This window comes from Capricornis sumatraensis, chromosome 22 (assembly GCF_032405125.1).
Source record: "Capricornis sumatraensis isolate serow.1 chromosome 22, serow.2, whole genome shotgun sequence".
NCBI lineage: Eukaryota > Metazoa > Chordata > Mammalia > Artiodactyla > Bovidae > Capricornis > Capricornis sumatraensis.
In genome coordinates this window covers 33,511,309-33,525,464 of record NC_091090.1, presented here as the reverse complement: position 1 = coordinate 33,525,464, position 14,156 = coordinate 33,511,309, and the positions used below count along the sequence as shown (strand labels likewise).

The window sequence follows — 14,156 nt, the reverse complement described above, 5'->3', positions numbered from 1 at the left end:
AACACACTTTCTTATAAGGACACCAGCCACTGAATTTAAGGTACTCTCCCCACCCCCAATTCAGTATGACCTCATGTTAGTTTAACTAATTACATGTGCATGCATGTGTGCTAAGTTGCTTCAGTCGTGTCCAACTCTGTGCGACCCTATGGACTGTAGCCCACCAGGCTTCTCTGTATTCTCTCCAGTCAAGATTACTGGAGTGGGTTGCTCTGCCCTCCTCCAGGGAATCTTCCTGATCAGGGATCCAACCCTCCTTTCTTAGGTCTCTGGTGTTGACAGGCGGGTTCTCTACCACTAGCGCCACCTGGCAAGCCCGATTACATCAGGCAAGCCCAATACAACTGCAAAGACTCTAATTCCAATAAGGTCCTTTCCGGGGGTTTTGGGTGGGGATGGTTTTGTGGACCACTATACCGTGGGCTTCCTGGTGGCTCAGTGGTAATGAATCCACCTGCCATTGTAGGAGAGGCAGGTTGGATTCCTGGGTCAGGGAGATCTCCTGGATAAGGAAATGGTAACCCAGTCCAGTATTCTTGCCTGGGAAATTCCATGGACAGAGCCTGGCAGGGTACAGGCCATGAGGTCACAAAAGAGTAAGACATGATTTATCTACTAAAGAACAACAACAATTTACTGTAGTACAGGTGGGAAACCAGTTAGAACCAGATTAGATAGGGAGGCCAGGGCAAGGAGACGGCATATATATTTGAAGAGGAAACAACTTACTGAGAAAACTGAATATCAGATTTTAATATATCTGTACATTGTTTTTTTTTCAATAAATTAGAGTGCACCAATAGGATACTGCTTCAAGAAGGAATAGTAATCAGAGGAATTTTGAGGTTGTCCATTGGAAAGAAATGAAGAAAACAAGTCACTACACATAAAGAGGCACGTGTCTGCATATTTTTGTACCTACCAATTGGGAGGAAGATAAAGTTTAATCTTAACCTCTTCGAGGGCACTTTCAGCTCAACGGCCAGGAAGCAGACTTTGACGAGAGGCTGTAACTTTTCGACGCCTGAGGGAAAAAGTTAGCTGCCCCCTCTGAGGTTCGAACTCAGGACCTTCAGATTATGAGACTGACGCGCTGCCTACTGCGCTAAGGAGGCAGGTGGCGACGTTTGCTCATTAAATATCTTTAACGCTGGATTTTACTTTGCTTAAACTTTGGTCTTGCTGTACATTTCCCTCACTTAAATTTGGAAATGCAAAGCTGTTCTGCACAAGTGCAATAGCTTCTACAACCTGAGTCAGGTGAGGATTGTCGCTGTTGATCTCGCTCGTTCTGAACTGATGACCTCCACTTCTCACAACCGAAAGAAAATTTCCTTAACGTCTTGCCCAGAAACCTGCACTAAAACTACACTGGCGTCCATCCCTGTGGTCTCTAGAGAAAAGGAAGTCTGCCCACTTCCTTTCTCATGATCCCTCTTTCCTTCAATACTCGATTCTTCTGCATCCGTATTTTGAACACTTTTAAGTGTTCACTGTCTTAAATAACAAAACACTTCCTTTGACTCGGCGCCTCGGTCTCAAGCCGTCGCTTTATTTCGTTTGCTCCTTCGCAGGCAAATTTCCCCGAAAGCGGTTTGTCCTCATTTTTAAACACCTCCCCCAGTCCCATCAGTTTTTCAACGGACTACAATCATCCCCGACCACTGCTCCGTCCAGAGAACCCCGTCCGGACTATGTGGCACTTGATAGTTCAAAGAGTAAGGTGTCCTTGCTGCAAACTCGTGGGAATCTGATGGTATAAGAGTTGTAGTTACAGAAACAAGAATAGGTGAAAAGCCTGGTTTATTTACTGTATTGGAGAAGGAAATGGCAACCCACTCGAGTATTCTTGCCTGGGGACAGAGAAGCCTGACGGGCTACAGGCCATGGGGTCGCACAGAGATGGACACGACCGACGGCTAACACTTTCACTTGGTTTACAGGGAAAGTCTCGGGAAAGCCCCACCTCCCGGGAAACCTCTTCCCCAGTTGAGAAAAGTCAGTGTTTTCCGGGTTCAGAGATGGGCTACGGACGGTTGGGGAAAGGACAAAAAATCCTATTACAACTTTATAGCGCCGGGGTTCCCCACCCCGGAAGGCTGAAAAGAACATTGATTTACCGTCAAATGGATGCCGCACGTCTTTCTCACCTTCTGTAGTTGCAGTCGCAGTTTCCCCCTGGCCGCTGATAAGGGCAATCGTAATTTCTCGTTCGCAACAATGGGCGGTCCATTGTTGCATCCCTCTGAGTGCTGTGGCTTAAATAGGCAAAATAAGCGATCCGTAGTCGTGGGCGTCAACAGTTTGGCTGTGCCTGTAGATTAACTGTTGTGCTTTTTGTCCAAATAGTGTTAGCTTTGTGTTTAACATTGTGGATATTATGACCATGTTTTCTAAGAGTCTAGATAATGAAAGTGGGAACAAACGAACTCCAGTGGGAATTCTAGCATGACCCAGATCACTGAAAAAGTCTAAATGACGGATTGAAGAACACATATAACTGGATTAGGGAGGTAAATTACCGAAGCAACTGCACAGTATGCAGAAAAGGATTTGGATTTGGGCATGGTGAAAAAGGAGGTGTGAAAGTACATGGGGAGACTGAATCTCCCAAATCTGGGTTTAGACGGGCAAGAACTTTCCAATCAGGTTTTCTTGTCTCCAAATGACACCAGTGCTCATTCAGAAATAGAGTTGGGTATAACACTTGAAAAGTCTGATTCAGAGGTTGCAATGGCACCCCACTCCAGTACTCTTGCCTGGAAAATCCCATGGATGGAGAAGCCTGGTGGGCTGCAGTCAAAGGGGTCGCTAAGAGTCGGACATGACTGAGCGACTTCACTTTGACTTTTCACTTTCATGCATTGGAGAAGGAAATGGCAACCCACTCCAGTGTTCTTGCCTGGAGAATCCCAGGGACGAGGGAACCTGGTGGGCTGCCGTCTATGGGGTCGCACAGAGTCGGACACGACTGAAGCGACTTAGCAGAGGTTGCAACCGGGAGGCAAACAAAAAGGTAAATTTCGATACCATGTATTGGTCTCTTGCAACATGGAGCTGATTCTGTCTGATGAGCTTGCTGTCTACAATACAACAACTTCAAGTGATGTGTCAAAATGCGGTGACCAAAAACTGTTTCCCTACCTCCTAGGACTTCACGTGAAACATAGTGTCGAAAATCGTCTTCTTGATTTGTAGGTAGATTTAAGAAAACCGCTACATACTTAAATGATTGTTGATATCTTGTTTAACTACAAACTAGGTCTTGTTCAACTATCTGCACAATTTGCAGAGGTGCAAATGTGAATTTTGGCAAATTCTATTTAGCCTTACCGAAGAATATGAAAAAGGTCTTATCTGCTAAATGTCCTGCACTCCGTGTGCATATAGCATTGCTTTAAAAGACTGTGGCTTGTTTACTCATGATGTTGAGGTTTTCATGGTTTATTGAAGTTTATACTCAGTTTTATTTTCTTCAAAATGTGCAGAAGCACTTACTGAGATTTTTAACCTCATACAAATGCAATGAGATAAACTCTTTGGGCCTCTAATGTGGCTGTCATTGTTGCTGGCCATAGAAATTACGCTAAAGTTTGGCCTGCTGTAAAATCTTTATTTTCAAAGAATGGGATAAAAAGAATGTACTTCTCTAATTTGGAAATGCTTTAAGGATGGGAATGGAAAAAAGTACTACAGTAAAACAGAAATGTATATGCTCTTTCTCCAGTATTGTTTCATGTTATGTTGATCGTGACAAAACTCATACACTGAAAAAATGATTCATTTTGTGGGAAATACGACTACTTAAGAATGAAATAATAATAATATCAGAAAGGGGCAGCCAAATAGCAAGAAAAACAGAATTTTCTTATTTGCTAAAAGTACTGCTACTGCTGCTAAGTCACTTCAGTCGTGTCTGACTCTGTGCGACCCCACAGATGGCAGCCCACCAGGCTCCCCCGTCCCTGGGATTCTCCAGGCAAGAACACTGGAGTGGGTTGCCATTTCCTTCTCCAATGCATGAAAGTGAAAAGTGAAAGTGAAGTTGCTCAGTTGTGTCTGACACTTAGCGACCCCATGGACTGCAGCCTACCAGGCTCCTCCATCCATGGGATTTTCCAGGCAAGAGTACTGGAGTGGGGTGCCATCACCTTCTCCTACAATATAACTTATTTGGAATCCAAGTTTTATTTCACACATTTTAATTACTGCTATGATTATTTATCAAGATTAAAAGAACTGGAGAAGTAGCAGGTGTGGGGATGGGTAGGAAATCAAGAGACCTTTGAACATACCAAGTTTGTGATGCCTTTTGAACATTCAGTGGAAATGTCAGTCATGTAAATGGATCTGCTTAATGGAGAGACAGGGTTGAAAATTAAAGTTTGGGAATCATCAGGGTGTAGGTGGTGTTTAAAGTCAAGTGATCAGGTGAGCTCATGAAGGGAGAAGATAAAGGCGGGGAATACATGAGGACTCAGTAGGGACTTTAGAGAACTCCATAATTTAGAGCCTGGGAAGAGAAGGACCTTTGAGGTAAAGTTCAAGTCTGTGGTATTGAAGATAAGACTCACACTGTGTCCTCATTATCTACTAATATGTAACAAAGAGTTCCAAAACACAGTGGCTTGTGGTATGCAGAATAATGGCCATTCTAAAGGCATTCTCTAATCCCTGCAACCTGTAAATGTTATCTTCCATGGTAAGAGGTACTTTTCAGATGTGATTCAGGACCATGAGATGGGGAGATGATCCCAATCATGAGTCCTTAGAAGTGGGGTGGGGGAAAAGAAGAGTAGGTAAAGAGATATGATTTTGAGAAGGACTTCGACCCATCATTCATGGCTTTGAAGAGCCAAGGAAGGCAGCAGCCTTTAGAAGCTGGGAGTGTCCATTAGCTTACAGCCAGCAGACAACAGAGACTTCAGTCCTACCACTGCAAAACACAAATTCTGTGAAACAGGAATCAGATTCTCCCCTTGAGCCTCCAGAAGGGAATGCAGGCTGCCAATACCTTGCCCTCACTTCTTCTTCTTTTTTAATTGTTTTATTTTATTATTGGAGACACAGTATGTGGGATCTTAGTTCCCCAACCAGGTGTTGAATCCATGCTCCCTTCATTGGGAGCTCAGAGTCTTAGCCACTGGACCACAGCGAAGTCCCCAAATGTATCACTTCTGACCTGCAAAATTCTAAGATAATAAATTTGTGTTGTTTCAAGCCACTACATTTGCTGTGATAGCAGTAGAAAACCACTTTATTATCTCTCTTGATTCTGTTGGTTGACTGGGTTCATCTGGGCAACTGTGTTCCATGTGATGTCAGCAGGAACTTCGATCCTCTGAAGACTTGATTGGGCTGAGTTGTTCAAGATGGACAGTTCATGTGATGGGTGTTGGCAGTTGGTGTTTATGATCTGCTAGGAGTTTCGTTGAGACTGTTGCCCAGAGTGCCTGACTGTGGCCTTTAGATGTGGCTGGCTTCTGAAAAGGAGCTTCTCAGGTTGAGCATTTCAAGAAACCTCATCAGAAGCTGCTGGGGTTCTTATGACTCAGATGGGCCTAGAATGGGCAAAATGTCATTTCAGTGAAATTCTACTAGGTCAGCCAAGATTCATTGTGAAAATGTGCTACACAAAGGCGTGATTACTGAGAGACCTGCTACATTGGGGTCGGTTTTGGGAGACTAACTACCACATAAGCTAATTTTTTTTTTCATCTGCAACATCATCTTAGTCTTATTCTCTGGCCTGTACATTGTTGATGCTCTGCTCAGGTCTACTTGAACTTGGAACTAGGGATTTTGACACCTTTTCAGCTTTGTACCTGTCCGACTCTTTGTGAGCCCATGGACTATACAGTCCATGGGATTTTCCAGGCCAGAACACTGACCTTGCAGAAAGGCAATGGCACCCCACTCCAGTACTATTGCCTGGAAAATCCCATGGACAGAGGAGCCTGTAAGGCTGCAGCCATGGGGTCGCTAAGAGTCAGACAAAACTGAGCAACTTCACTTTCACTTTTCACTTTCATGCATTGGAGAAGGAAATGGCAACCCACTCCAGTGTTCTTGCCTGGAGAATCCCAGGGACAGGGGAGCCTGGTGGGCTGCCGTCTATGGGGTTGCACAGAATCAGACACGACTGAAGTGACTTAGCAGCAGCAGCAGAACACTGACCTGTATAGTCCATGGGGTTGCAAAGAGTGGGACACGACTGAGCAACTTTCATCATTTCATCATCAGCTCTGTACCTGTTGATGCTTCATGAAAAGAATCTTTCCATGCCCTATGGATCTGACATAATTCCAACATGTGTGATTTTCCACCACATCACCAAGCAGTTCTTTACACCAGCTGGGTGTCCTACAGTTCAACTCAGTTCTAACACTATCTACCCAGAGATAATGTCAGATTTTATCAATTAGGAGCTGGGTTCCACAAGACTGCCCTCCACTTCAGATGTCAATCATGAGTCCAGGTTGTCAGCTGTGCATATGATCAACTGATTATAGATGAGAGTTTTTAAAAACTCCTCTTTGAGTTTGATTAATTTGCTAGATAAAAGAACTCAGAGAAACATTTTATGTATGAGTTTCAGTTCAGTTGCTCACTCATGTCCGACTCTTTGCAACCCCATGGACTGCAGAACCCCAGGCCTCCCTGTCCATCACCAACTCCAAGGCAAACCATTCCAGTGTTCTTGCCTGGAGAATCCCATGGACGGAGGAGCCTGGTAGGCTACAGTCCACGGGGTTGCAAAAAGTCAGACACGACTAAGCGACTTCACTTTCACTTTTCATGTCCATCAAGTCGGTGATGCCATCCAGCCATCTCATCCTCTGTCGTCCCTTTCTCCTCCCACCTTCAATCTTTCCTAGCATCAGGGTCTTTTCAAATGAGTCAGTTCTTCACATCAGTTAGCCAAAGTATTGGAGTTTCAGCTTCAGCATCAGTCCTTCCAATGAATATTCAGAACTGATTTCCTTTAGGATGGACTGGTTGGATCTCCTTGCAGTCCAAGGGACTCTCAAGAGTCTTCTCCAACACCACAGTTCAAAAGCATCAGTTCTTCAGAGCTCAGCTTTCTTTGTAGCCCAACTCTCACATCCATCCATGACTACTGAAAAAACCATAGCTTTGACTAGATGGACCTTTGTTGGCAAAATAATGTCTCTGCTTTTTAATATGCTGTCTAGGTTGGTCTAACTTTTCTTTCTTTTAATTTCATGACTGCAGTCACCATCTGCAGTGATTTTGGAGCCCCCAAAATAAAGTCTATCACTGTTTCCACTGCATCTGTCTGCCAAGAAGTGATGGGACCAGATGCCATGATCTTAGTTTTCTGAATGTTGAGCTTGTATGAGTTTACTGACTTATTATAAGGGGCTATCACTCTGGAATAATTAGAAGGGAGAGTTGCAAAGGGCAAGGTATGGGTAAAGGGAACATGGAACTTTCATTCCTTCTCTGAGCTGGTCACAGTCCTCACATTTCCAGCCCCAAACTCTTCAAACCCAGTCCTTTTTTTAAAAAAAATTTTAAAAAATGATGCTTCATTATATAGGCTCTATTATTAAATCATAGGCCACCAGAAATTTAACTGACTCAATGGACAGGAGTTTTAGCAAGCTCCAGGAGCTGGTGATGGACAGGGAAGCCTGGCGTGCTGCAGTCCATGCACAGAGTCAGACACGACTGAGGAACTGAACTGAATTGAACTAGCCCCTCTCCTCTCCCTGGAGGTGAAGGTGGGACAGAGAGTTTCAACCCTTCAATCAGATTAGTTTCCTTAGCAATCTGATCCCTCCAAGTTAGTTGTTCCAAAATTCCCTCATTAATATAACAAAAGGCACCTTTATGGCTCTCATCAATTAGGAAAGTCCTAGGGTTTCAGAAACTGTGTGTCCTGTGAGGAAGACCCAACAATATTTATTATAAATCTTAAAAAAATTTTTTATTTTTACTTTATTTTACTTTAAATACTGTTATTATAAATCTTGATTTCACCTTCCCTACCTGCCTAATCGTAGCTCATCTTTAAGACACATTTCAGCTATCATCTCCTCCAGTAAATCCTCCCCATCTTTAGGTTAGGTGCCTGGATTGATGATGTCCTCTACACAAAATCCTGCCCTTACATCTATGGAATAATACAATTTTTAATTCTCGCTGATTTTTTTTTTTTTAATCAGGCCACAAGCTCCTCAGAAGAGTGCATTTTGTGCTCTCTGATTCCCCAGATGGACAGCACAAAGAGGGGTCTCAGTAAATGCTGGCTGACAGAGCAGTAATTGAACAGTTCTCTACATTTATTATTATCTCTGTAAAAAATCTGCCTGCAATCCAAGAGGTCTGGGTTCGATCACTGGGTTAGGAAGATCCCCTGGGGAAGGAAATGGCAAGCCCCTCCAGTATTCTTGCCTGGAGAAATCCGTGGACAGAGGAGCCTGGCGGGCTACAGTCCATGGGGTCGCAGAGTCGGACACGATTAAGCAACTAACACACATACTGCATTTATTTATTACTTACCGCAAAGCAGCAAACAAATGCATCCAACATGCTACTGTACATATGTCAAGGTTTCAACCAGGCAAAAAATTATGCAAAGGAACTAAAAGGAACTAAAAAGGGTGCGGGGTGGGGGGTAGTGGGATGGGTGCCTAGGATCGTTTGGGAGGGCACAACAGTGGGTATCTTTTATTTTTCTCTATAATGTTCTAATATAAAGTTGCCACTGTTAAATAAGTGTAGAACCATCAGGTTCCAACGCATCAACAACTTTGTCATTTGCCGCACGGGCCGCTGATTAGCCGCACCTGGGAGTTTCTTAGAACAGAATAATCTCAGGGCTCACCCCCAGATCCACAGCATTACAACCTGCATTTTGGCGAGATCCCTCTGTGATTTTGTACGCGCATTGAAATTTGCAAAGAAGCTCAACGCCCATCCTCTGATAAATTTACGGCCGTTTATGCAAAGATTCCTAGGACAACACAATAAAAGAAAGCGTATTCACATCTCTGCCCTTGCTTTCTGCGTCTCTTGAGCCCTTTCTAGCAATCTTGAGGAGGTAGTGGGCTGGGAACAGGGGAGCCGCCGCGCGGGTCTCGCCGCGCATCACTGCAGGGTAGCCGGCCGCAGCCTCCAGGCCCGCGGCGCCTCGTTTCCCCGCGCCGGGCTCGGTGGCGCGCGCCTGTAATCCCAGCTTCTTGGGAGGCTGAGGCCGGCGGATCGTGGGTGCCCGGGGGTTCGGGACTCCGGCGCTGTGTAGAGCGGGCGTCCGCACTGGGCCTGGCACCAACATGGGGCTCCCGGGGGAGCCCGGGGGTACCAGGTTGTCTAAGGAGGGGGGGACCCGGCCCAGGCCGGACACGGAGCAGGTCAAACTCCCCGTGCTGGGCGGCGGTGGGACCGCGCCTGCGAGCCGTGCCTGGAGTTCTGCCCGGGCATCCAACGAGACCCGGTCTCTTTTGTTCACCTTCCCTTTACAGGATTCTGTCTTAAAAAAAAAGAATTATTTTTTCCTCAGCATTATTCTCGCACATGGCCAACCACCTGACTTCAGGGCGGTGCGCATACTGCTGTTAAAAGATAAACTGAGGCATTTTAAATTAAGAAAAAGATTTTATTTGAGCAAAAATCGATGCCAATGGAGCAGCATCCAACCTAGCGGATAGAAAGGAGCTCCGAGGAGCTGTATAAAATGGAAGGCTCTAGGAGACAGAAGTGAGCAGGAACAAGGAAGTTATATTAGGGAAAAAAGATGATTAGTAATTGCTGAATTTCTTTCCTTTAGGGGATGGCAGGAGCTAGATTATCTAACTAATACTGATCAGGTAGTTCCTGATTGACTGGTTTTACATTACATTTCCAGGTGGGCAAAAATGCTAATTAAGTCTGGGCTTGGTGACAACGAGGCTTAGCATAAATGACTCCATTTTGGGCCTGCCTTTTTTTTTTTTTTTAACACTACCTGTTTGCTTTATCTTTAGATGTTGCACACAGGGGTAGGGTGGTACAGTCAGGCATACTGGAAGAAACTCTTCTTAATGACTTATTATCCTGGGGATTTCTCCACTCTGCAATCGGCCTTCCCCAAAACAGTAAGGCTATATTGCATTTTGTAAATACTGCTTCATTATATTGCATTACCTGCCAAGTGTATAATCCAAGACAGATGTGCAACAGGTCTGAACTTCAGGAACTTCTCACTCAAAAACCTGTACAGAAAAGTTCTTCCTCGACTGGACAGAAGACCTGAAGAGACATTTCACCAAAGCAGATATATAGATCGCAAATACACACACGAAAAAGTTTTCAACATCATTAGCCACTAGGGAAGTGCAAATTACAACCACAGTGAGTTGTTACTAGATACCTATCAGAAGAGCTACAATAAAACTAGTAACAACGCCAAAGGTTGATGAGGCTATATATGTTGCTGATAGGAATGTAAAATGGTGCAGCCACTCTGGGAAACACTTTGTCAGTTTCTTTAAAAACTAAATATGCAAGTACCATGCTACCCAACAGTTGCACTGCTGAACATACATCCCAGAGAAATAATGACTGATGTTTACATAAAAACTATCCTCAAGTGTTTACAGTATATTTATTCATACTGGTAGAAACCTGGGAACAACCCAAATGTCCTTCAGTGGAGAATGTTCAAACTGTGGTGAATAATATACAGAATACTATTCAGTAATAAGAAGGAATGAGCTATGAAAGATTCAACAACTTGGAAGAATCTCCAGAAAATTACAGTGAGTGCAAAAAGCCAGTCCCAATAGATTATATTGTATATATGATTCTATTTATATGACATTCTTGAAATTGCAAAGTTGTAGAAAGGGAAAGCAGATTAGTGGTTGCCAGATGTTGGGGTGGGGGAAATCAGCAGCTATAAAAGGGCAACCTGAGTACCCTAGTGGTGATGGAAATGTTCTGTACCTTGACTTTATCAATATCAATACCCTGCTCCTGATATTGCATTATAATTTTCCAATTTGTCACCATTGGGGGCAACTCAGTAAAGCATACATGAGATCTTTCTTCATTATTTCTTATAACTGAATGTGAACTTACAATCATCTAAAAGTTAAAAAGGAATTTTAAAAAGACAGAGGTCAGAACACTGAGAAGTAGCCATTTCTAAAAAGAGTCCTTAGAAGTTGGGAAGAGGGAAGATGGAAACAGAGCAGCCAAAGAGTACAGAGGAGAAAATGTCCAAGGAAGTCTGTGTCATGAAGGAAGAGTTGTCAATAGTTTGCATTTTGCACAAAATTAAGTTTAGGGGGGGAAAAAGCCAAAGCATTAGAAACTTGAGTGGCTGATGGTAATGCTTTCTTAGGATTGGAAGGCAGACATAAGCTGATGAGCAATTAAGGCAAGGAAGCTGAGACATATACTGTTCCTGACACAAGTTTGGTGGTGAGTGGAAGGAAAGCCTCTGGGGAAGAAGCCTGAGGGCAAGACAGGAGGGCATGTGTTCTCTTCCTCTTGTCTAAGATGAGGATTAGGCATTTTGTAGTCTGAAGAGAGGCAGGTAAGAGGGAGAGAGATCAAAGACCCAAGGGTAGAATGGAATTTAGGAGAAGGTTGTCAGAAGCTCAGCTGGAGTATTAATTAACCTTGTATATGAGGGAAAACTTTTCCTCTGAGTAGGAAGAGGTTGGAATATGTGAAGAACCAGAAAATTAGGAGATAGGGGAAAAGGAAACCACAGGAATATCATGACTCTTCTTTCTTTCAAGGCTCTGGCTCAGTTTACCACACACCCTGCCCCGCACTCTCTTCCAGCCAGGAGCCACCTCTTCAATTCAACTCAGATGACTTCATTTTCTAGGAAGCTTTCTTCAGTTCTCCTGCCTTGCCTCTCTCTCTCTTCAGAATTGCATAGGAGTCCACTTATTCAATAAATTTTTACTGAAGGAAAATGACGTCGAGAAAAACAAGTAATTGATATTCCTCATATTAAACTTCCCTTTTTCATGTCTACCTGGGATATGGTCTCCTTTGCATTAGAACCTGGCAGAGAATAAGATTAGGAGGAAAGGGGGAATCATTAAGTAGAAATGAACGGAAGAAAGTCCCCTTGACTTTGGCTTACGGTTGCTGGAGTAATTCCGTGGGGATGAAGAAGGTGTAGGTGTGAAGAAAGAGGAGCATAGCATAAATGGAACAGAATCCGAACCAAGAAAGAAGATATACACTAAATATTACAAAAAAGAAGGGAAAGTGGTTTTCCTTTAGCACATTTGGAACTACTTCCATTTAGAGAAATGTAGAAGTCCATCCTTGAAGAAGGAAATGGTAACCCACTCCAGTGTCCTTGCCTGGAGAATCCCAGGGACGGAGGAGCCTGGTGGGCTGCCGTCTATGGGGTCGCACAGAGTCGGACACGACTGAAGCGACTTAGCAGCAGCAGCAGCAGCAGCAGTTCATTCTTAGGTTTCTCCGAATGAAATAATCGTCTTTTTGCACAATCCCTTTGTGTCTTCCTTTATGAATTTGAGAGGGGAAAAAAAAGTCGCCTTTTTTTTGGTTCTGTGTGTATTTTGTTTACATTAGTACATTCAGTATTTTAATGTTTATTAAAATGACTCATTTGCCTGCCGAAACCCGGGATCGAACCAGGGACCTTTAGATCTTCAGTCTAACGCTCTCCCAACTGAGCTATTTCGGCTCCGCCCACAGAGCTTTAAAATAATGTGTAATGACTTTATTCCCTGCCCTTTTAGTCACTACTTATTAAGAATTTGATAAACATTACGATAAGCACTTTGAGGAAGTCAAAGATAAAATTTAAAAGGACTTCATCTTCTAATGGCTCACCAATTTATAAAGAGAAAGAGAAGACAATTACAAATTAATGTTTTAAGAACTGCTGTAATGACTTCGTTAAATCTACAATTTATTTCTGAGTAATTCCACAGGTCTGGCGCAGGGAAAGAGACTCTATGAAGCTACATGCCCCGATTTCTTCTTCTTCGGTGTTGCCACATCTTCCTCTTTTCCATATTTTATTGGTTGGTGCGGACGGGAAGTGAAGTCACTCGGTCGTGTCCGACTCTTTGCGACCCCATGGACTGTAGCCTATTAGGCTTCTCTGTCCCTGGGATTTTCCAGGCAAGAGTGCTGGAGTGGACTGCCATTGGACGGGAGGTCCTGGTAAAAACGAAAGTGATCCTGCTACAGTGCCACTTCGTACCTAAGAGCATTAGCCTCGTAGGTTTTTCTTAACAGCCTTTCACCACCTTCCCTGGTGGTCTAGTGGTTAGGATTCGGCGCTCTCACCGCCGCGGCCCGGGTTCGATTCCCGGTCAGGGAATAGGTAATTTCCTTTTGTTTTTATGCTACTTTAGAAGTGTATGCAAGCTAACTTTTAATTTTCATATGAAACATTTTCGGTTTAGAAGCCCTACAATGGTTTTGATATTCAAAGCTCAAAATGACAAATGATGTAAATTTCAATGGTTTACAAAAAATGAGTAAATGAGTTAGTTACTTGTCATTGATCAAAAAGCTGTCCACTACTCCTAAATGCCTCCAAATTTTAATTTATTCGATTGGATGATCCAGTGAGAGGGAAATTTTGGAGGCAATTGATTAACTTTAGGAGTTGCTGGAGATTAGCACAACATAATGAAAAAACAGTTACGAATGAAGATGAAAGAAATCGAGAAGCTATTTTCTGGACCTTTGTCTTCACTGGTTGTGGAAGAGTTTCTGAATCCGGGAGAGCAGCTGGAATTTTGAAAAGCACTCTCTCTAGTGGATTTTCTAGTTTCACTGCTTTGGGAGAAGGGAGATCGCCGGAGAATTACTGGCAGGGTAATTGAATCTTAGGTCTAGGCGAGCTCCAGACTGCCTGATCTCCCCAGCGTCTCCACCTCTCTTTTGCTACGAATTTGCAAACTGTCTGGGGTTTGCTAAGAAAGAAAGTAGGGGAAGGCTAGATCATTAAAGGAAAACTATCAAAAACTAAGAAACAGGAAAAGTATTGAGCATGTCTGAATGCACACCTGAGAAATTTATCGATAACTACTTGAGGGAAAGCAGATCCTGTTAGTCTCCTGACTTTTGACAGTTTCATGCCTTTGTGATAACTAGCTTTTGTCTGACAGTACTGGGGCACGAGTATTTGTTACTTG

At 43.6% G+C, this 14,156-nt stretch overlaps 1 protein-coding gene and 3 non-coding genes across 4 annotated transcripts in view; 1 reads left to right on the top strand and 3 right to left on the bottom strand.

Moving 5' to 3' along the window:
- Positions 1-14,156, bottom strand: part of LOC138069278 (zinc finger protein 184-like) — a 1,142,341-nt gene that overhangs the window by 1,120,432 nt on the left and 7,753 nt on the right. The gene's annotated exons all lie outside the window — the stretch shown is intronic.
- Positions 1,043-1,115, bottom strand: TRNAM-CAU (transfer RNA methionine (anticodon CAU)). The gene has a single exon. It is a non-coding gene; the product is annotated as a tRNA-Met (tRNA).
- Positions 12,616-12,688, bottom strand: TRNAF-GAA (transfer RNA phenylalanine (anticodon GAA)). The gene has a single exon. It is a non-coding gene; the product is annotated as a tRNA-Phe (tRNA).
- TRNAE-CUC (transfer RNA glutamic acid (anticodon CUC)) lies at positions 13,262-13,333 on the top strand. Its single transcript has one exon. It is a non-coding gene; the product is annotated as a tRNA-Glu (tRNA).